We start from the raw sequence: 24530 nt of genomic DNA on the forward strand, positions 1-24530 counted from the left end.
TGCCCCTCATGTCTGCCCCCATTTGCATGTTGGCAGATTCTCTCCCACCAGTTTTCATTCCTGGGTGGGATCTGCAGCTCCTGGCAGCTCCCAGGCTCACATCTTCTCTGCCACACCTTCGGAAAGGAAGGGGCTTGATTTTCTAAGTACCAGTTCAGTGTCTTGCTTACGGACAGTTTGGACCCGCCTGTGTCACGCACAAGGCCTGTGGTTATGGGCGGGACAAGCAGGTACCTCTGGAATGAGGAGCATCTCCAGCAGGGTGAATTGCCCTAATCAGGCAAAGGTTGCCCGAAAGAAGTGCTGATTAAGTTGAGAGAAGACAGAGGAAGCAGAGGTGTCTCTGTCAAGGTTCTTTACTGCCAACAAGAGAGTCACGTTTAGCTAGTTGAAGATGCAGGTGTTTGTGAACGGAATCATTGGGAAACTAAAGCATCCGAGCTTCTAGAAACACCTCCCAGCAGGGCCTTCTCCAGCAGAAATGAACTGAGGCGTGAGTACAAATATAGGCTGCAGATCTGGAAGGATCTCCACCTCACTCGCCTCTCTCCATTTCCTCCCCTACGACGCTCACTCCAAACGCTTCCTGTGATTCCACCTCCTGAAACGCCGTGTCTCGGCCAGGATGAGCCACCCGATGGAGAACCAGTGAGTGTGTAGAGTGGGCCTGGGGACATTTCCAAATAGGCTCAGATTTTTGTCAATCACGACTATGCTACTGTCCTGCTCACAATCCCCGAGAGCGCTGCATGACCCCCAGAGCAAGTGAACCCTGCTGCCTGGCTCATGACAGTGAAGGAGCTGGCCACAGCCTACATACAACAGACACGTACCCACCACTCCTTCCGGTGTGGAACTCTGCATCCCGCAGCTTGTCCACGCCTCCGTCGGACTTCCTGAAGCGTAGGGGAAGGCTGCTGGCCAGGGAGAAGGAATCCTAAGGAGAATGCTGCTTTCCGAAAAACGTAGCTATTTATCTGTAATGCCAGTCGTCAGTGGGCAGCCACAAGCCTTCTCTGACAAGACCTGTTGAAAAAAATCAAAAAACGGCATTGTATATTTTCCTTCTGTTAATAAATGACAAAGTAACTTTTCCCTTTATTAAAATATGTCAACTTCGTCACTTGGCAGGAGAGCATTTTGGCTTCAAGTTCCCTCTGGTGCACTCTAGCTCTCAATTGTGGCCAAAAGGTTATCCTTAAAGCCTGGTTCTAGGAGATTTTGACCCAAAGACGACTTGAACCATGCTTCTCCCTCTGTAAGGTGCCTCCGACGCGGACAGTGTGCTTGAGAGAGGGGCAGTGGGACAGACTGAGCACTAGGAAACCGTCATGAGGGCTTTCAGCCTGTGTGCCGGGGTCCAACCTGCCCACACCAGTTTTGCTGCCTGATTTCTCCCACTCATTCAGGTAAGAAAAGAGAAAATATGGTGCCTAGACTCAAGGATAAAGGTGGTATCGATGAGGTACACTGATGAATGGCCACTTCCGGCTGAGAAAATGGATTCCAGGTAAGAGTTTCAGAACTGTGTGCTGGCTGGGGTGGAGCCCATGCGTTTTCCTGGGGGTGGGGGACCACCCTCACTCCACTCTGTCAGCCCATCTGGAAGGCAACCTGGGCTTCCGCAGTAAGAAACTTGGGATCATTTGATCTGTACACAGTGAAAATCTTCACCCAAGACAGGTGGGCGTGAATGTATTCTTCCTCTGACAGAAACTTCCCGGGGGGGGGGGGGGGGGGCGAGCTAAAGCAGACCAGCCTGAGGGAGATTCTCTTGCACGTGGGAGGTGAAGTATGAAGTGAGAGTCCAGGGATATTCCCACCCACGATGATGGCACTGTTTTGGGGGTACATCCTATGGTATAAAGGCTTTACATTTTCTAGGAAAAAAACATTTCATTCAAATGGAATCTTCTTTTTTAGACAAAATCATGCACCTTAAACACATCCACCAAATCACAGAACTCAGGGCTTTTAGGACTCCTGTTTTGAATAACACATCCGAGAGAAGCAGGGAGAGAAGGAGGAAGGGAGGGAGGGAGAAGTGAGAAAACCGGCCTTTCCACCTTCTTCAGCTTCTTTATGGATTCAATTGACTATAAGATGGGAATTCTATCCCAAAAGTGGATATATATACATATGGATATATATACAGTGGACATATGTGTATATATAGTAAGATTTTGTAGATTTAGATGTAAAAAGCGTAATAGTAGGCACAAAAAAACAACACAGTGAGTTTTTAAAAAATCAGCCACATCAAAGAACTCCTCAGTTAAGACGATTGTTATATAATCAAAGTAAAAATACTTCATAATAAACAGCAGTGAGAGAGAAAGAGAGAGCAAGAGAGATTAGTTAACATTTGAAATATTCTGAACATGAATCCACACTCCAGAAAGGGTTGTTTAAACTCTCCAGATATCATTATTTAAATCTATACAGGAGGTTTGTTTACCAGCTAAAAAAAGATCAGAAATATTTTTTCAAAACCCAGTAGAAAAATGGACAAAGAATATGAACAGACAATTCACAGAAGAGGAAACTCAAGGGACTACAAGGCATATGAAGATATTCTCAAACCCATTAGAAATGATAGACATACACATTTAAACCCAAATCAAACATCACAGTCCTATGAGATGGGCAAAAATTAGAGATCTGGAGAGCATCAAAAGTGGGTGGAACCCAGAAACCCTTGAGCACCGCTGGTGGGGACACAGTCAGAGATGGCCACTCTGGGGAGCAGCCAGCATCATTACCCAGGATCCAGGAATTCTGACAATTCCCAAAGACGCTTTCTCAGGTCCCCCTGGTAAATGGGGATGTTTGCTGCAACACCATTTGTGGTACCAGGGAGTTGAGGCCATCGGAAGACATGGGTACGTAAATGTGGTGGACGTGAAGCAGGGCTGAGAAATAACAGACTGGACTTCTGGGTAGAGTACCCAGCAGACAGCGTCGTGCATTCCTCAGCCTCTGTGAGAACAGAAGCATTCATTCCTCCAGCCCTGGGAACTCTTAACTACTGCCGCTCTTACCTGCCTCCCTCTGAAAACTGCTCTCAGCCAAAGCCAGCTCCTCACCTCAGTCACACTTCCAGGGCAGCCCACAGCCTATAACGGGTTGAAGCCTTGAGGCCGGGTCCCTTGCATTAAGTCAGGGCAACTCAGCGGTGCCATCCCAGCTCCAGGTCTCCCCATGAGGTTTGTTCCTTCCTCTGCCCAGTCCTGCTCCTCTCCCACCCTCCCTTGCTCTCTCCTAGGGGTTGATCCTGTGCACAGGACATTCTCAGTAAATTCCTTCACGCTAACCTCTAACTCAGAGTCTGTTTCCTGGGAAACCCAACTGAACACATATAACAACATGGGTAGATCATGTAAGAATAGTGATGGGGGGGGGGGGGAATCAAGTAACAGAGTGAGATCTCTAATCCAACAGGATCAATAAAAATTAACCACAGATGCACGCGAAACTGTACATGTTTTCAAGAACATATACAGATAATAGAACATACATCCACACGTTAGAAGGATTACCTACGGGGCCGGGGGCACAGAAATGGGAATGGAGCCTTAAACAGAGGCCAATGATGACAGCATGAGTAAGCTAAGGTATTCATGATGTCAACACTTTTGCACCTGAAGTGCAAATTAGTACTACTACCTACTGCTAGTAATAACAATAAGGTCATGTGAATCGATGAAAGGGGGGTGGTTGGGGATATGTGCTGGCTCAGAGAGGTGGCTTGAGTCCCCATGGCCCTCTGTTAACAACAGGTAAGAAAGCAAATGCAGCAGCCGGCTTCCTTGGGAGCAGCACTGAGGTCTAGAGTGCCACGGGCCTGTGATTCCCCCACTTTCCACAGCTTCATGGCTGGCTGGGCCTGCCATCAGAGTATCTTGAATGTCTTGACTATCTTTGGGTCTGCCTTGGAGTGAACTGTTCATGGAAGGTACTCACAGCTGTCACTAAGGAGGGAGAATGGAGGCTCATTTGCTTACAAGCATTCACTCATGTGTCCGTTTTGCAATTTCTTTTTTCTTTTTTTTAATTAGTTTATTGGGGTGACAAGTGTTAGTAAAGTTACATAGATTTCAGGTGTACAATTCTGTAATCCATTATCTATATCTCACTTTGTGTATTCACCACCCAGAGTTAGTTCTCTTTCCATTACCATATTCTTATATATTAATCAGAATGGAGTTTAGAGCTTGTTTTTGCTGTGATGTTTCTGCAGCAAAATTGTGGAGGAGAGAAATACAGCCCCACCAGACGCTAATTGCCATTCAGCCAGTATTTGCCAGAAGAACCTGGTAATCGCTGAGCAGCCAAGTCAGCTGGCTGACAGAGACCAGCTGGCTCTCTCGCAAACCCCTTCCTCTTCTTCCTGGAGAGCAGTTCCGGGTCTCCCTCCGGGCTGCAGGGCTACGGTTAGTGTGGTCCTGTGATGGAGTTCTGGTCCACGGCATGTGCGTGGACGTGAGGGCAGCCGCTCCACACCTGGCCTGAGAAACTTGCTGTGAAGAGTCCGTCCCCCAGGCTCTTTCCCTGCTGCTGTTGGATGCAGATACCATGTACCCTTGGACGCCACAGTCAATGATCCACCAGATGGACAGAGTTGCCCGTTGACCAGGAACACTTGATTCGGACTTTACACGAGCAAGTTTAGTGGTACACCTGAAATCTATGTGACTTTACTAACAATTGTCACCCCAATAAACTTTAATTTTAAAAAAAAACCACATTCTACAACAATGCTGGGAAATGCAAGATTTCACAGCCTAGCCATCATTCTACACACTTGGGTTTGTGTGTTAAGGCTTCTAGCATGTCCTTAATTAGGTCTATTCACATCTACCTGGTTATCCCACGAATTAACCAAGAGTCCTCCGTCATTTTATTTTAAAAATAAGCAAAGACCCTTTTATTTAAAAAGAGAAAGAGATACCCAGGTGTCAGATACAGAAAGTCATAAGAATGGAGCTGAGAAATGCTCTGAGATGGCCCTGTTGATAGGAGGGAAATCATAAAAGAAGGCCAATTATAACTAAAATTGAATGCTATGCATACACTGGTCAAGTATGTATATGTTAAGTTTTTAATTATACAATAACTTTATTTTATTTCAGGTAAGTTCAGCAAACCCTGCTAACTGCCTATTCAGTATCCATTCCCACTTTCTTGCATATGAACTAAACTGCCAGAACTATGCAGCGCTCTGGCTGCCAAGCAAGCCTGCTTTACTCAGTTCTGGCCAATAAGATGTAGGCGGAAGCCCCTGAGGAAGATGTTCTTGCCTGAATTAGAAGGTAAGTTTCTGTTAGGAGGTAGCGTTTGCCCCTCCCCTTCTTAACTACTCCTAACTGGAACATAGATGAGAGGGTCTGCAGGGCAGCAGCCACCCTGTCACCATGAGACACCACACCAGAGGCAGCAGGGGGGCTTGCTGACGGCGACAGAGCAGAGGGATGGCAAGGAGCCTGCACTCCTGGTGGCTTTGCTGAGGCAGAATGACAGCCTGGATCCCTACTGCTGCCCCTCTTCACCCCAATGTCTGTTAAGCCAATGTTGGTGGGGTTTTGTTATTTGCAGACAAATAGAGTCCTGATACGATAATACTCTCTCTCCTCATTTTCACATACAAAGACTTTTGTTAAAAAAAGAAAAAAAAACTGTGAACAAAGTGCTCTAGAATGTATACAAATGTTCCATAAAGAAATGTATAGTTTCAAAATGATATTCAGAGATTTTAAGTCTCAGAGAAAGATTGTCTGATAAAAGAAAGTGCCTCCTAAGTATCCACTATAAAATATGTAATTGAAAATCTGAAGTTCCATTTGTAAAAATGTTTTTTAAAAGCTTTAAAAAATTCTTCTTCAGAAATTAACATGTTCTGACCAGAAAAAAAAAAAGAAATATATGCAAGTGTTTATAAAAAGCTACAAGATATAACTTTCATCAACTTCAAGATAAATTCAAAAATCAAAATATAAGATGCTATAATGATTAAACTGTGTTTTAATTACTGATTTTATTTTTAAATATAACCTTTCCACAAGAAAGTAACTTATATATTATGGAAACTGGTAACATTCCAAAATTATACTGAGGCATAATAATATGAGCTTAAGATAAACATAAAATAACACAAAAATTTCTTTCAATGTATGAAATAATAGTATATATACAGAGGGTGCCAAAAAATGTGTAGACATTTTAAATAAGGGAAAAATTGTAATACTCATTATATACCAATAATAAAAGAGGAATACAAGTCACGTTTGACTTCTGCAATTATAAGAGGTGCTCTAAGCGGTTACCATCAGCGTCCAGAAACTTCTGATTAAGGCGAACTACTGCTTGAGCAACGTTGACCAAAGTGTCTACTCATATACATTTTTTTGGCACCCCTGGTATATATATTAGTCTCTGCCCCTGGTTCCTGGCACCGAGCTTCTAAAACACTTGTAATTTCTCAACTGATAACAGCACTAGAAGCATCTTTTGTTGCAATATTTAGTCTTTGACCCTGGTTCCTGACACAGGGCTTCTAGATGCCTTGGAATTTCCTGGGTGACAGGAGCACCTTTCATTCTAATAAGGTGACTCCTGCTGGACTTCTGGATCGGGGCTGGTCACCAGGAAGACCAAGCCATGATTACAAGCTTGGAACTTTCAACCCCACCCTACCCCATCCTCTGGGGAGGGCAGAGGGTCTGGAGATTGAGTTAAAGATTGATCACGCCTACAAGATGAGGCCTCCATAAAAATCTCAATGGAGTGGGGTTCGGAGAGCTTCTGGTTTGGTGAACACATCCACATATTGGGGGGTTGGCACATCACACGCCACAGGTATAATAGGAGCCCCGTGCTTAGGACCCTTGGCAGACCTCCTTTCTCTTTAGCTGGCTGTTCATGTATATCCTTTATAGTACACTGGTAACATCATGTTTCCCTGAGTTCTGAGCCATTCTGAGCCATTCCAGCAAATTATCAAGCTCAAGGAGGGAGTTGTGGGAACCCCAATTTATAACTGATCAGTCAGAAGTGCAGGTGACAACCTGGGACTTGCAAATGGAGTCTGAGGTAGGGCAGTCTTGTGGGACTGAGCCCTTAACTTGTGGGATCTGATGCCAACTGCAGGTAGATCATGTTACAATTGAAGTGAATTATAGGACATCCAGCTGGTATCTCAGAGAATTACTTGATTATGTGGAAAACCCACACACCTGATGTCAGAAGTGTTGTGTGTGTGAAAGCAAAGGAGAAACACAGGTGGGGGTATTTTTCTTTACACAAGGCTACAAACTCTTTTTTTTTAAATGAAGAAAAGGTGTCACTTTCAATCTTGGCCTATGAAATGGTGGGCTCTGAGGCAAGAAAAAGACATAAAACTGTCCCCTGACTTTTCTTTTAAAAAACTCTTATATATGAGCTTTATTTTCTCCAAGTAATTGGGAATTCCAAACTTAGGAACTTTGTATTGAATGCTTTTAGTTCCAAATAAAAACATACTGTATAATAAAACTGGGAAATTTAACATTTCATAGTCTAATAATTTTATTATAAATTAAAGTGAGAAACAGCATCCATTGATGAATTCAGTTTTGTTGAAACTCAATTCTTTATAAGTGACTGTGTGTTTTATCTCGGCAGTATTTGGGTACTTACCACAGAAAGCAAAGACAGAAACACATCATAATATATTTAAATTATGCCAAGGTTGTGTTTTACAGCAAAGTCAAAATAGCTAAAAGATTTTTATTGTAATTTTCTGACTTTTTTATACTTCTTTTCTTCTAAAAATAACAGTAAAACCTACCCTAGTTACTCTTAATTAAATTAATATGGGAAAATATCAATGTAATGTTAATGTGTTATTACAATTAATATTACAAATAATATGTCAAAATCTACATAACTAGAGCATTAAAAAATACATTTCTTCCCATGAAACCAGGCATAGATGTACTTCCATTTATATTTGTTTAGATAATTTTCAGAAAAGTACTTTACCAGTACTTGTTAATATTAATTATAAGGTATTTTATAATTTTTATGTTGATATTTTCTGACCTGAATTGGCTTTTGGGACTTTGGACTTACACAATGTTGAGCGTGGCAGGGACATGTCCCACCCACTCTAGGTGCATGTACTCCTGCATATTTCCCAACCCCCATGCGGTTAGATGGGGCCGCATGACTAGTCCAGGCCAAAGAGCTGTGAATCAAACTGGTTCATATCCCTTCTGGGACAAGCATTGTAGAGCCAGGACAACAACAGCTCTCTCTTTCCCTGCTCAGGTGACTGAGGAAGCCAAGTATCCAGCTGGTGCAGCTTCAAGATGGTAAACTTTCTGTCAGACTATATCCAGACTCCGTTTTCATCTAAATAGAATGCAACACAAAACTATAATAAGACTTAAATAACGACATTGGTAAATATACATGTATATACAAACACTATGTTTACATTTTAGGCTATGGAGATAGAGTTATAGGATAATTTTAGGCAAAATCTCACATAGCCTGTATTTGTCTATGTTTTCTACCAATTGCATGGAATACTGAGAGTCCTGTGGTTTTCTATTTCCTCGAGTTCCCATGGGGAAAAATAAAAAGAGAATGAAAGTCGTTTTCCCCTTCAGATTACTAGTACAATAACCAGATGATGATATATGGGAAATGACCTGGAAATGTAACATGAAAAACACGTGTGCCATTATTTGAGCTTCCTCAACCATCAAGTGTTCCTTGGAAGCTCTGTCAGATCCTATCCTGTTCTAGAATCATGCCCAAATTCAGGAAAACACCCCTGGAGACAGATCTTTCTCTTACACTTTGACCATTGCTTCCTGGTCTCCTATGCATATTCCCCTCTTCTTCATCTTCAATGTTACTGTTTTGGGATTGGGTGCTGTGTTCTTGACCTTCTGATGTCACATTCTCTCCGACACCTAAATATAAATGTCTCTCTTCTCAGGAATCTATTTAATAATGTTGTGTACACAAATATAAATTTTACACACACTTTAGAATGCTTTTTTATGGGATGTAGCAAAACAAATTTTGTCATAATCATGTGCTGTAACCCACAGCAATACTACAAACAGAGTGGAAAATAGCATGTTTTAAACATCTGCCATACCAGGGCATGCGTCAGTGTATCAGACACAATATTCCTCCAAAACATTTGGGAGTTTCTGATAAAACTGCATACAAAATTATCACTGATGCAGGAAAATGACTTGAAGAAACATGCCTGGCAATATTCCTACGCAGTCAATGTATAAAGTATAAAAGCAAATTGATTTCACAATTATGCAGCTAAATACAACATACTGGCATTTAAAAATGTATTTGAATTTCCTTTGTGTAGTCCTTACTTACAGATCAATTTTGTATATTTTTTCAGATTTAAAGATCACTCCAAAACTCAGATACAACAGAGAAGAACCATCCTAGGGAAAGCCAAAACTATCAACTAAAAGACAGACTAGTAGAGGCTTCAAAATATCAAGTGTACCAACATTTGCATTATAGGGGTACCAGAAGGAGAAGAGAGAGAGCAAGGAATTGAAAACCCATTTGAAGAAATGACAGAAAACTTTCCTAACCTGCTGAGAGAAATAGACATACAAACCCAGGAAGCACACAGAGTCCCAAGCAAGATAAACCCAAAGAGGCCAACACAAAGACACATCATAATTAAAATGCCAAAGGTTAAATACAAAGAGAGAATCTTAAAAGCATCAAGAGAAAAGCAGTTACTTACCTACAAATGAGCCCCCATAAGACTGTCAGCTGATTTCTCAACAGAAACTTTGCAGGCAATAAGGGAGTGGCAGGAAATAGTCCAAGTGATGAAAAGCAACGACATACAACCAAGATTGCTCTACCCAGCAAGGCTGTCATTTAGAATTGAAGGACAGATAGGAGCTTCCCAGACCAGAAAAAGCTAAATGAGTTCATCACCAGCAAACCAGTATTCAAGGAATCTTAGAGGAACTTCCTTAAGATGGGAGGGGGGTAAAGGATGGGTGAAAAGGGAAAGGATTAAGAAGTACAAATTGGTTGTTATACAGTAGTCATGGGGATGTAGGTTATAGCATAAGGTAAAAGTTAATAATATTGTAATAACTAGGTATGAAGCGAGATAGGTACACGATCTATCAGGGTGATAGAGGGAAATGGGGTTGGGGGCAGGGTGAAAAGGTGAAGGCATTAAGAAATACAAATTGGTAGTTAATACAGTATGGGGAATATGATCAACAATGTTTTAAAGATCATGTAAGGCGCCAGATGAGCACTGGACTTATCAGGGGGATCACGTCATAAACTGTGTAGATGCCTGACCAATGCACTATACATCTGAAGCTGAAGTAGAATAATACTGAATGTCAACTATAACTAAATATATAGGTATATATAGTCATGAGATGTGGAGCACATCATAGGGAAGACAGTCGATGGTATTGTAACAACTATATAAGATGTCAGAGGGGTAGTAGCTTGGGGGTTGGGTTATCACTTTATGAGGGTTTTAAATGTCTAACTATTACATTGCTTTGTACACCTGAAACTAATAAAAAAGATAAATTAAAAATAAATAAATAAATAAATAAATAAAAAGAGGAATTTCTAAAAATAAAAAGGAGCTATTTTCATCTTTATGGCTGAGTAATATTCCATTGTATATATGTGCTGCAGTGAACACCAGGGTGTGTATATCTTTTCAAATTAGTGTTTTGGGTTTCTTCGCATAGATACCCAGAAGTAGAATTGCTGGGTTATAGGTAGTTCTGTTTTTAATTTTTTGAGGAACCTCCATACTGTTTTCCACAGTGGCTGCACCAACTTGCAATCCCACCGACAATGCACGAGGGATGCCTTTTCTCTCCATCCTCACCAACAATTGTTGTTTGTTAATTTACTGATGATAGCCATTCAGACAGACAGGTGTGAGGTGATATCTCATTGTGGTTTTAATTTGTATTTCTCTGATAATTAGTGATGTTGAGCATCTTTTCATATGTTTATTGGCCATCTGTATGTCCTCTTTGAAGAAATGTCAATTCAGGTCTTCTGCCCATTTTTTAATTGGATTGTTTGTTTTTCTGGTGTTGAGTTGCATGATTTCTTTATAAATTTTTGATATTAATCCCTTATTGGATGTTTCAATAGCAAATATCTTCTCCTATTCAGTAGGCTGTCTTTTTATTTTGTTGGTGGTTTCCTTTGCTGTGCAAAACTTTTTAGTTTGATGTAGCCCCACTTGTTTATGTTTTTCTTTTGTTTCCATTGCCTGAGGAGATAGATCAGAAAAAATATTACTAAGACCATTTGTGACAACATGGATGGACCTAAAGGGTAGTATGCTGAGTGAAATAAGTCAGACTGAGAAAGACAAATACTATATGATCTCATTTATTTTTGGAATCTAAAGAACTGAAGAGCAAACAAACCAGACTCATAGATACAGAGGACAAATTAATGGTTGTCAGAGGGGAGGGAGTTGGGGCTGGATGAAAAAGGTGAAGGGACTAAGAAGTACAAATTGGCAGTTACAAAATAGTCAAGGGGATGTAAATAGAATATATTCAAGGGCTGCCCGGTGGCTCAGGCAGTTGGAGCTCCCTACTCCTAACTCCGAAGGCTGCCAGTTTGATTCCCACATGGGCCAGTGGGCTCTCAACCACAAGGTTGCCAGTTCAACTCCCACAAGGGATGGTGGGCTGCGCTACCTGCAACTAACAATGACAACTGGACCTGGAGCTGAACTGCACCCTCCACAACTACAATTGAAAGGACAATAACTTGACTTGGAAAAAATGCTGGAAGTACACACTATTCCCCAATAAAGTCCTATTCCCCTTCCCCAATAAAATCTTTTAAAAATTTTTATTTAAAAAAAAAAAGAGAGAGAATCTATTCAATAACATTGTAATAACTCTGTATAGTGTCAGGTGGGTACTGATCAGGGGGATCACTGCATAAATTATATAAATGTCTCACCACTATGCTATACACAGGAAACTAATATAGAATAATATTGAATGTCAACTGTAATTGAAAAAAATAATTTTAAAAAATAAAATAAAAGGAGTTATTTTGTTTCCCACAATAATTTTCTACAGAAATCCTTCCATGTTACCTTTAAAACAGAGCTCGTTTTAGAGAAGGATGGGAAAACGGAAAGGTACAGAACCAGCATCAAATCTTCATTTCTGTCTGTCTTACTTATTATTCTTCATAGTAACTCCCATTATATTACAGTATTCCCCATTCAATTATGTCTATTTCTCAAGTCAAAACAAAACAAAACAGAAATAAGAGGTTCAGAGAGATTAAGAGACCAGAGCCAGGTCACACAGCAGAACCCAAATCTGAATGTGGGTCTGTAAAATTGCCAAGTCCACTTGTTCTTTAGCCCCCAAGACTGCCTTTTCTGGATGCAGCCATTACACGGAAGGACCACCAGGGAGGACGTGGGACCTGAGAAAACCTCCGGCCGAGTTGCAGATGTTGAGCCCGGCTTCTCTCCTGCTGCTCCACAGCTGCTTCACGTCACCAGGCCCACGATTCATGGCCAGCATTCATGCCCAAGCTCTGAGCTCAGCTCTCCGAGGACTACGTTGGAGGAGCTTGGTGACTCAGGGCCTCCACTCTAAATTCCTGTTAAGCACTCTAGATTTAATAGCTGCTATTAATACAAATTATGCTTCATTAAGCATGAAGCCGAAGAGAACTCGGCTCGGAGGCTCCTGTTCAATACAGGGCTGAAGGACAAACGGAACGGCTATTTTTAATCCCGGCCATGTCAGTAGGGAGAAAGCTGCCTGACACTGCATGTGCCTGCCACCACTGCTGCAAATTGAGTTTTTCACATTTTCAAATAAATATCTCTTGTTTTCAGCTCAAGGTGTGTGACAGAGGTAAACCTTTCTAATCCTTGAGGGATGGTAATAAACAGAACACTTTTACCTTCAGAAAACTTTTTTCTAGAAAACCTGAGAAGGGAGAGGCCCTCAGCAGGTCCCCTAGAAGACCCCTGCTCCCACATCTCCCAGGAGGCTCTGGTTCTCCCCCACGCTGGGGACTTAGCAATGCTGGCCGTGCCACCACTGCTGTCACCTTGCTCGTTTTATAGACGGTGCTATATCCAGACATGGCTCAAGAATAGGCGAAAATCATACCTGTGGCATTCTTCTAGATCAGGAGATCAGAAAATGTTTTCTGTAAAGGACCAGAAAGTAAATATCTTACACTTTATGGACCCTGTGATCTCATGGCAACTATTCAACCCTGTCACTGTAGCACAAAAGCAGCCATAGACTGCACATAAAGGAATGAACATGACAGTGTTCCAATAAAACTTTATTGACAAAACTGAGCCAAATTTGGCCCCCAGGCTGTAGAGTTCCCCACCTCTGAGTCAAATTTCCTGTTCCATCCTGGATGTTTTTGCAGTGGGTATAACCTTAGTCTTTTTTTAACATGCTTATATCAATTATATCTGTTTACCTGCAGAGTTGTGACGACTGTCATTCCTTATTTTTAAATCTCTGAACACGATACCAGTGCAGGATTATGGCATTAGCATGGATTGGATTGGTTGAATTCCCTTATTATCATCACAATGTTCAACCAAGTCTGTGATACACTTCATGGGGGTGCAATTTGCAATCAGCTCTTTTGCTAAGAAGTCAGTTTGCATGCTTTTATATTTTACATAGTACATGACCATTATATTTGTTCTAAGAATCTGACAGTGTGTGCACTGCAATGAGCTCTGCTAATGAAATGCCTCAGTTTATCTACTGTGATAGGTGTATTAGAGTTCTCCAGAGAAACAGAGCCAATAGAAGATAGATGATAGATGATAGATAGATAGACAGATAGATAATAGATAATGATAGATAGATAATAGATCATGATAGATAGATAGATAGGTAGGTAGATAGATAGATAATAACTATATAGCCATAGATAAAGGTATTGGCTCACATGGAAGCTGAGAAGTCCCACAGTCTGCTATCTGCAAGCCGAAGTCAAGAAGGCCAGTAGTTCAGGCCCTGGCAGATTGGCTGATGTCCACCCATGTTGTGGAGGGCCATCAACTTTATTCAGTCCACCGATTCAAATGCTAATCTCTTCCAGAAACACCTTCACAGACACACCCAGAAATAATATTTAACCAGCTATTGGGTATTCCATGGCCTAGTCAAACTGACACATAAAAAATGAGCTATAGCCATAGGTTAGCTACTTGTTCAGCTAATATTCATTCCCACCTCCTTTTGAGAGGTTCCTTGCCCTTGAGTTTGATGTGTTTTGCTTTGGCCAATGGGATGTTAGAGTACATTGGGGAGGAGAGGCTTGAAATTACAGTTTTGGGCCTGCCTTTCACCAGAATTAAAAGCCACTAAGATGGTAGAGCTGCTTCCAAGAGTATGTGAGGAATAGGGTTTGTATAGTCCATGAATAAAGGGCACTTTTACTGAGAATTCTTGAATAAGATGGCTAAAAAAAAAAAAAAGAAAGAAAGAAAGAAAAGGAAAAAAATGCCTTTAAAAAGATTGCTAGGCCAGATGCAAAACTAGTAACTAGTTTTCCCTCTATCAAACAGAATTACAAGTTAGCTTGGAATTTTACAAAGTCTGGACTCTAATAAATAGTAAATAGCAAGTCAAACACAGGAATATTCTTGTAAATAATTAAATATCCTGGGTCAAGCCTGTTCACCATTAAAAGGACATCTGCCTACGTTTTTGCCTTATTTTCAAGATATAAGTACATTTTCTTCACCACTGTTAAGGGCTGTACCACAGTCATGGAGAACAGGCTTGCGTTGTAAAGGAAAAAGTGTCCTGGATATGCTGTTCGGGAACGCCTCGTGTACAGCAGACCTGGTGATAAGCCCGCTAACGTGGTCACCCAGTATAAATAAACGGCATGCTGTGTGCACTGTGTTGCCTTAGCATCCACCAGGGGCAGGGGATGAACAGGCAGAACCCCCGAGAAGGGAAGGCATGCCTCATTCTCCCATGTGGTGGCTTTTGCGGATTGCCTTAGACGGACAACAATTATGGAGCCAACAGCTCTGCTGTGCTCCTTGGCCGTGGGGCCACCCATGGAGTTGGGGTTCATACCCATGGGTTAGGATGAGTGGTCAAAGATATTATGGCCTCCCCACGTCTAGCAGGATGTCACCAAAGCAAATAATGTATTAGGTCGGTGCGAAAGTAATTGCGGTTTTTGCAATTTTTAACCTTTTAAACTGCAATTACTTTTGCACCAACCTAATAATGCCTCAAAACCTTCACCAAGATGCAAATAATCACACCTATTTTGTGGTTCTTTATATTACAATATCTCCTTTAGTTGTGTTTTCCTATTAATATAACAGCCTTGGAGGGCATCAATGGGGCACATGTAAACTGTGACCCTCAGGCTGTCGTACTGAGGCAGTTAAATGCACGGAGATGGACATCGGTACATGGGTGAGCATCACTCACACCTCACACACCCAGAACAGACATAAGGGGTGTCTGACAGACCGCAGGGAGGCTTCCTGAATCTCGTAGTGCTTTGCTGGAAGCCTCAAGTTTCTTCTCTACAAACTGAAGACCAGGGGTTGGCCAACTGCTGCTGCAAAGTGTCAGATAGTACTTTGGGCTCTGCAAGCCATATGATCTCTGTTGCCACTACCTGACTCTGGCATGAAGGTAGCCAGCCATAGACAGTATGTGAACAAAAGAGAGTGCCTGGGTTCCAATAATTTATTGAACAGGTGGCAAGCAAAGTTTGGCCATGGGTCATCTTTTGCCAACCTGGCTATAAACTATAGCAGGCTCCCTAAACCAACATGACAAAGACCTTTCCCATGGTGGCATAGCCCTGATATGCTGGCTTCCTACATCCCCTTACTTCTACGCTTAAAGGGAAGTAAATAGTTGGTGTGCTTTCCCCCACCTGTGTGAGCTGGATCACTTACATGCAATTAGCACAACCATCCCCTCCTCTGGGCAGCAGCTGAGGGGCTGCACACAATAGCTCTTTAAAAGTATTGCTTTGTCTTGTGCACCTGAAACTAATAATAAATATATATATATATAGAGAGAGAGAGAGAGACAGGGGCAATGTGAAGGCTGAGACGATGTGTGGCTGCAGGAGATAGGGCCTTAGTAGCCTTGGGTTAGAGCTCAACTCACCAGAAGGAGACAGAACCTGCAGGGATGGCTTCAAAGGCCATCATCTCAGCTGATGGGTACTAGGTGGGGCATGGAAGTGCTGACGCTCTGACGCTCACGGAGGAGCTGCGGGTTGCGGCAGTCCTCGCCCAGCCTCAAAGCAGGCCAGCAGCACACATGGGCGTGAACAAATCAGTGCAGGTAAAACTAAACGTGTTGTTTGCTTGCTGTTGTAACTTATCTATAAAAGATATGCTCCCATGGGAGAGATATAAAAAAGACCCTCCTATTCCCTGTACCCTCCCTGCCCCATGCCTAGTGGAGAATACATATAGATCCCATTGCATAGGCAAAAAGACTATGGGTCAAAATGTTGATACCCCACCCCTCTCATTTCCACATAGTAAATCACATTCCAGTTAATTAATGTGAAAATTAACCATGATTAAATATTGATACTCTCCACAACTGCCATAGTGTAGCTAATTCAGGGTCTAAATAACAAAATCCATGGCTTTGAAGGTTGATTTTGGAGTTCAAGTTCATACGGAAAGTATATGTGAGCTCAAACTCTGCCCTCAAGTGTCAATAAGCCAAACATGCAGGTGTATCCTTTGGAGTTGAATATGTATCTTGAGGGTATTTGTGTCTTGCTGTTTTGAGCTTTGCCTGTGCCTCACGCATCCAGAGGGGTTATAAAAGGTGGTCCTCTTCTTACCACTCTGGCCCACATCCTTCAAGCCAAGCAAACTGCATCTCCGTTAGTGGTGTGAGTTTGATCATTTACACAACACATGACTCACGTCCCATAATTTAAAAAAGAAAAAAGAGTAGGACTTGGATCAAGATAGTGCTGTTGAAGCTCCCTTCCTTTCCTCCAATCTGAGAACATAGTAATGACACATGACATATAAAAAGAAACGGCTGAAAATCAGAGCCAACTTCAAAATCAAGATAACTGTGTCTGCAGATGTGAAATGGAAGAGAAATCCAAAGTGGTTAGTAGGAGCTGAAACTGCCGTCTTGCTAAGCTCTCAATTAGTCTGAGAGTTTTGTTCTTGCAGGGTAGATAGGGCATATGTGTGTGGAACACCCAGTGAGGGACCCCAGTCAGGTTCACGGCTCAGGGCTTCTAGGAAGGATTTTCTTCCAAATAAAGCATTATAAAATAAATTTTAAAATCAGGATATTTCCCTTTTAAGTTCACTTTAAAATACAGATTTCCCTTTCTCTTGGAATATCCGGGGAGTTGCCTCATAGAGCTGTTATGCCGGCTTAGCAAAATGTGGGGTAAAAGCTCTTTTCTGCCTACATCTCCCATCTCACCTGGTATATTATTGTAAAATGACAGGATGCCCGAAGCTGAGACAGCTTCTTGCAACTATTGAGGAAAAGAAGATAAACTGACCTAGAATCTTGACATTGTTTTACCAGTCAATGAACCCTGGACCACCAAGCCTGTGTACTTCTAAAGTAAATAATAAATTTCATATGGTTTAACCAGTGTTTGTTGGATTTCCTCTTATATGAAATCAAATGCATCCAAATTGAAATAGTGTATGTGTGTTTGGATAGAAAAGTGTGAAAACATCCCTATTCTGCAAGCCAAAATTCCAAAACACATCAGGAAATCAAATGCAACAAAGGACAGTAAACAAAATAAATAATCAAATGTGAATTTACTTGAGATGAAAGTAAAATGCTAGACAGTCTGACAGTGACTTTAAATAAATGTCTAGGATCCTCAGTTCCTCAGTGATAAGAAATATCATCAATAAAAGGGACAGAAATTATGAGACAAAATCAGGCAGAAATTAAAATAACAGCAGACTATTGAAAAACTAGAAATCAGATGGCTGGTTTGCTCAGTGGTTAGAGCGTGGTGCCTGTACCATTTCCCCAAAAATAGACCTAGCCGGACCGTCAGCTCTAATGCATCTTTTGGAGCAAAAATTAATATATTATATTATAAAAAATTAATATATTATATTATATTATGCTATATTATATTATATATTTATTATATTATACTTGGTCTTTATATTATATAAGACCTGGTCTTTTTTTTTTTTTTATGTTATAGTAATATATGTACCTCTTTATTAACACTTTAAATAACAAGGCCCAGTGGCAGGTCTAATGTCTTCTGTGATTTTGAGACAATGATGAGTGTTGACAACATTTTGAGATATCTGTAACAAGTATAAAATGATAATGAAAAATATGTGTGCTTTCTCTGGGTGAAAGTTACAGGTACCACTAATATGACAGTGGTTTGCTGTCTACATTTATTTATTTTATTTTTTTTTATACTTCAAAGTTTTAATGACCAAATATCAAATTTCTGATAATGTAGATATACAAGTATATAAAGACTTGTAAAATGTTCGAAATAATATATAAAGTCTGCAATAGTTTGTAATCTATTTTTGTTGCCTTTTACTCAGAGATACAAATCCCCATTTGGTACTCTTTGATATCTTCATTTAAAATTCTTCTCTGCACAATGCCCAATTTGCCCCTGTTGTTTCTTTCTAGGAATAATGTACCTTTTGAACATTCTTTAAATATTCATTCTGAGAACCTTGTTAAAATTTTCCCAATGCAATGTGTATGCATATATTAATACATATACACCCTACACACATATACACACATGTAATATACATAATATGATACTCAGCATTAATTTAATATCCTTAAGACGTTAGTCATGACAAACTCCTTGAGGGTAGGGCTAGGTCTTTCTTAATATCTCCCTCTGCACCACATACAGTGTTTTGCATATGGTGGTTATATAACAATTGCTGTTTGTATTGAGATCTTCTATTCCCATGGAACTCAGTTAACCCTCTTTACTCTCTAACCTCTATTACCTCTTTTTTTTTCCAAATTTATTTATTTGTTTTTTAATTAGTTTCAGGTGCACAAGACAAAGCAAAACTTAGACGTTTATCATTTATATCCCTCACACTGTGTGAACCCCCCTCCCCCCATCCACTATCCCTCTGTACATTCCCCAAATTAATTTTCAAACCCCCATGACCATCTTGTGGTTACCGACTATTTTTCAAAACCTCTCACCTTCCTCTTATCCCCACCCCCCCGCCCTTCTAGCAACCCCCTGTTTTTCCTCCATGTTTCCAAAACTGTCTCTGATTAGTTCATTCACTTATTCTTTTCTTTAGATTCCGCATATAAGTGAGATCATATGGTATTTGTTTTTCTCTTTCTGACTTATTTCACTTAACATAATATTCTCTAGGTCCATCCATGTTGTTGCAAATGGTAAGATTTCTTTCTTCTTTATGGCTGCGTAATACTCCATTGTATAAATATACCACAGTTTCTTAATCCAGTCATCTACTGATGGGCATTTCGGTTGTTTAAGACCTGGTCTTATATTATATTAAAATAAGACCAGGTCTTATATTAATTATTGCTGCAAAAGATGCATTAGAGCTGATGGTCCGGCTAGGTCTTATTTTCCAGGAAACACGGTAACACCAAGGTCGCTGGTTCAGTTCCCACATGGGCCAGTGAGCTGCACCCTCCACAACTAGATTGAAAAACAATTACTTGACATGGAGCTGATGAATTTTTTTTTAATTGGGGAATACTGGGGAAAAACACAGTTCCCCAGTATTCCCCAATTTAAAAAAAAAAAAAAGTAGAAATCATGAAAATTAAATATGTAGTTATTGAGGTAAACTCAATAGGTGAAGTGTACTCTAGACTGGACTCAGAGGAAATGACCCAGAGAACAGCCATAATAGAGATAATTATCAGAAAGACAGTTAAAAGATATGGAGGGTAGGGAAGAAGTAATACCTGAGAGATAAAAGTAGAACATGTCCAAGATTTAAGAAAGATGTAGGTCATTGAATTAAAAGTTTGCTCTGAGCACAAAGCAGGATTAACACAAATTAATCCCAAAGTAGACATGTCATAGTGAAAAAGATAAAGAGAATAATCTTTACAATACCCAGACAAAAAAAAAGAAAAAGATGGCTAACTGAAGAATGTGAGGTAATTACACTGCCCTGGGCTCTCCTCCCTCTTCCTGAGCTGTCCTCATTGCTCCTGATTTCAGTACATTGTTTTTGCTAATATCCTCTCAAATCTTGACCCCATAATTTCCAATTCCTGCCCGCATCCCATTCCCCACATTTCTTCAATATTCAAAGCCCACCCTCTCATCTCAGCTTCTTCATAGCTCCTCTAGCTCAACTCCATCTCAGCCATTCTCCCTCTAAAACATCATCTTTCTTTCATTTATACCTCTATTATTTTTCCGTATAAGACTTATGGTGCCTGTCAAATCTGTTTACCATAGACAGACAAAAAAGAAACTGATTAGCAACCATTAGAATAAGGTATTGAAGCCTGGATTCCTAATAACGAACTTCACAGTCCCTCCCACTTATTAAGGTCACGTGGTTTGAGAGGAGCTTCCAAGTGTCCAAAGCAAAAAGAGGAAAACATGCAGTGCAATGTTTATAGAGTCCATAACACTAAAATGTACCAGTTGGTAAGGAGAAGCATTTCCATACAGAAGTCAGGGAGACAGGACCCTGGAGCAATATCTTTCTCCAACCCTCAGTATCATTTCTATGGTGCTAAAGCAGAATGTGCAGACATTAAGTCACAGAAACACAATTCCCTGGTATCTACTGAAGTCTCTGAAGGACTCAGACTGGAGTACAGAGCACAATTCTGCAGAGCAGCTTCTCCCATCAAACACATAGCAGCTGACCAAGGTAGGCAATTCCCCTAAACATGTATCTTTGGTAAACAGGAATATATCACGTTTGCAGTTCTTTATATAAAATATAGTCTGTGTAGTTCCTTTAAAGCATTTTTTTGTTTTCATTAATTTTTCTCTTTCACCTATTTTTAAGCACTTTAACGATGCTTTAGCCATTTCCTTTAAGAATGTATCAATTTGATTTGGTAAAGCTCTTTGAAATATTACAAAAGACAAAGATGCCTCAAAGAATGTAGAAATCACATAAAGGACCAAACTGTCCAATTTCGTGATGTTATGCGTAAATATTTAAGCACATATGTCATTAGAGGAGACATAAATGAAAGAAACTTGTTTGAAGGTTTCACAAATGTGACAACAACCCTAAACATTTACATGACATTTCCAAAAAGAAATTGTTAAAAACTGAAAGAAATGTTTCTAAAACTGTCAATAATGAAAAGCAAATTTGGATCCACCAAGCTAGAGGAAAGGCTCGATTACCAGTTAATTCTCTGTAAACAATGATATTACAGAAGTACTGACATATGAAAAAGCAATAAAAGGGTATGCAGCCAAAAACATAAGAGTACAAGCTCATCCAGAAAACTCTCCTATTTTGCGATGAGGATGCTGAGGGCAAGAGTTGTTGCTCTGTGTCCCCAGCGCCAAAGAAACTGCTCAGGGCTAGGAGCTGGATCTCCAGGCACCCAGCACAGACCCCTGCCCCTGACCTTGCAGAGCCACCGACACACTGCCCGTGGGGACACAGCACAGATTCTGAGCACTGGTGGCTGAATCCAAACCTGGCCCTGTGACTTACTCTTCCCCACCTCTGTGCTTCTCCAAGCAGCAACTTTTTTTCCATTTGAAGCCCGAATTAATAAATAATGGATATTTCGGCTTATAATATGCCTGCAAATCCAGGCATTGTATCCATTTGCCAAGCATTACCAAGAGACCTATAGCCAAATCAGACACTCATTCACTGACACAGAAGGGGTAGCCTTCAATTTCTTCAGCTTCCTGGCTTTTAACCCTGAGACCAATACTGACTAATGAAGCAGCAGCAAAAGCCTGATGACTTGAGGCTTTCCTTTGAAGGTGGATGCAGCATCTGGAAGACAGGCTGCCGCCCTCTTTCCCTGCTCCCTGGGTGTTTTGCTGGGTTGTGCTCTAGAGACCGCTCCCATGGAAGGAACATAGTCTCCAAATGTAAGACAGCTGATCGCCACCCAGATAATCACTGTTCCCTACCCCAAAGAAAGCCCACTGTTCACATTACCAACTGTGATGCTTCATTTTATGTGTCAACTTGGCTGGGCCATGGCACCCAGATATTTGGTCAAACATTATTCTCGATGTTTCCATGAGAGTGATCGTGGATGCCATTAACATTTAAATCAATAGAATTGAAGTCAAGTCCAATGCCCTCCATAACGTGAGTAGGCCTCAATCAATCAGTGGAGGCCTGAATAGAACAAGACTGACCTCCCTCGAGTAAGAGGGAGTTCTGCAGCAGCCTTTGGACTTGAACTGAAACATCGGCTCTTTCCTCAGTCTCCATAATCACATGAGCCAATTCTTTAAAATAAGTCTCTCTCAGTCTCTCTCTAGATAGACAAGTAGATGAGATAGGTAGATAGATAGATGACAGAGATAGATAGATAGATAGATAGATAGATAGATAGATAGATAGATAGATAGATAGATAGATAGATAGATAGATAGATAGATGATAGGTAGATATAGATAGGTAGGTAGGTAGATAGATAGATGATAGATAGATAGATATAGATAGATGACAGAGATAGATACATATATACATAAATAAACAGATGATAGGGTATATATGTGTATGCAAAGATGCATACACACACATGTGTGAGTGTTTCTGTTTCTCTGGAAAACCCTGACTAATGTACCTGCCAATCTGATTTAAAGTAGCACGTCATCTAAAAATCGAATGCAATATGTCAGATCTTAGCATACAGTATATAGAAAAATTCCTTTTTCCATTCTTAATCTTACATTAAAAGAAAATCATATAGATCAGACATTGCAAACTTTTGGGCCAAATCTAACCCACAATGCAGGTAGGCCTACACAAACTTTTGTTCATTTAAAAACTATTTAAAAATTCAAAAATCAGGATATTTCCCTTTTAAGTTCACTTTTAAATTCAGATTTCTGTTTCTCTTGGAAAATCCGGTGAGTTGCCACGTGGAGCTGGCGTCCATGCTTGGCAAAACTTGGCTGGAGCTGAGAAGCTGCTGGCTTTCTTTTAACTTCTTTGTGGACCATAGTCGTTCTTTTTTTTTTTCAAATACAGATGACATTCAATGTCATTTTTTTGTCTCATAAAAGAATAACATTTAATAAACATTCACAGAAAATCACAAATGTTGTTATTAATTTTCAATGACCTTTGTCAGCCGTAGAATGCGATGTCCAATGACTCACCATAGAGTAGTTTAATGTCCAAATGATTACAAAAGAATGGGAGAGGTAGAACCGGGAGAGGGAACACTGAGTAAGGAAATACACAATTTGGAGGGGAGAAAAGGCCTTAATTTCAGTATTATTTTGTATTAGTTTCAGATGTCCGGCATAGTGGTTAGACATTTATATAATTTATGAAGTGATCTCCTTCAATTAATCTAGTACCCACCTGGCGGCACACATAGTTATTACAATATTGTTGACTATATGCCTTATGCTATACATTACATCCCCTTGACTATTTCGTAACCACCCACTTGTACTTAATCCCTCACCTTTTTCACCCTGTCCCCAACCCCTCCTCCTATTAGCAACCATCAGTTTGTTCTCTATATCTGAGTCTGTTTTGCTTGTTTATTTTGGTTTTTAGATTCCACATATAAGAGAGATCATATGGTATTTGTCTTTCTATGTTTGACTTATTTCACTTAGCATAATAGCTTCCAGGTCCATCCATGTTGTCGCGAATGGTAGGATTTCATTCTTTTTATGGCCGAGTAATATTCCATTGTATATATGTACCACCTCTTCTTTATCCGATCATTTATTGATGGGCACTTAGGTTGCTTCCATATCTTGGCTATTGTAAATAGTGCTGCAATGAACATAGGGGTGCATATATCTTTACAAATTAATGATTTGGATTTCTTCAGATAAATACCCAGAAGTGGAATTTCTGGGTCATAAAGTAGTTCTATATTTAATTTTTCGAGGAACCTCCATACTGTTTTCCACAGTGGCTGCACCAATTTACAAGCCCAACAACAGTGCACAAGCGTTACCTTTTCTCCACATCCTCACCAAAACTTGTTTGTTGATTTATTGATGATGGCGTTTCTGACAGGTGGGAGGTGATATCTCACTGTGATTTTAATTTTCATTTATCTGATAACTAGTGATTTTGAGTATCTTTTCGTGACTTGCCATGTGTGTGCCCTCTTTGGAGAAATGTCTATTTAGGTCGTCTGCCCATTTTTTAATTGGATTGTTAGTTTTCTTTGGTATTGAGCTGCATGAGTTCGTTATCAATTTTGGATATTAACCCCTTATAGTATGTATCATTGGTGAATATCTTCTCCCATTCT

General features: G+C 40.4%; 1 long non-coding RNA gene across 1 annotated transcript in view; it reads right to left on the reverse strand.

The window, feature by feature from the left end:
* The window catches only part of LOC141567216 (uncharacterized), a 163278-nt gene that overhangs the window by 20821 nt on the left and 117927 nt on the right, over positions 1 to 24530 (reverse strand). Inside the window, exon 4 of the long non-coding RNA XR_012489682.1 lies at positions 834 to 1026. This is a non-coding gene — a long non-coding RNA (uncharacterized LOC141567216). The remainder of the gene's footprint in view (positions 1 to 833; positions 1027 to 24530) is intronic.

Source organism: Rhinolophus sinicus, linkage group LG10, assembly GCF_036562045.2.
Source record: "Rhinolophus sinicus isolate RSC01 linkage group LG10, ASM3656204v1, whole genome shotgun sequence".
Taxonomy (NCBI): Eukaryota; Metazoa; Chordata; class Mammalia; order Chiroptera; family Rhinolophidae; genus Rhinolophus; species Rhinolophus sinicus.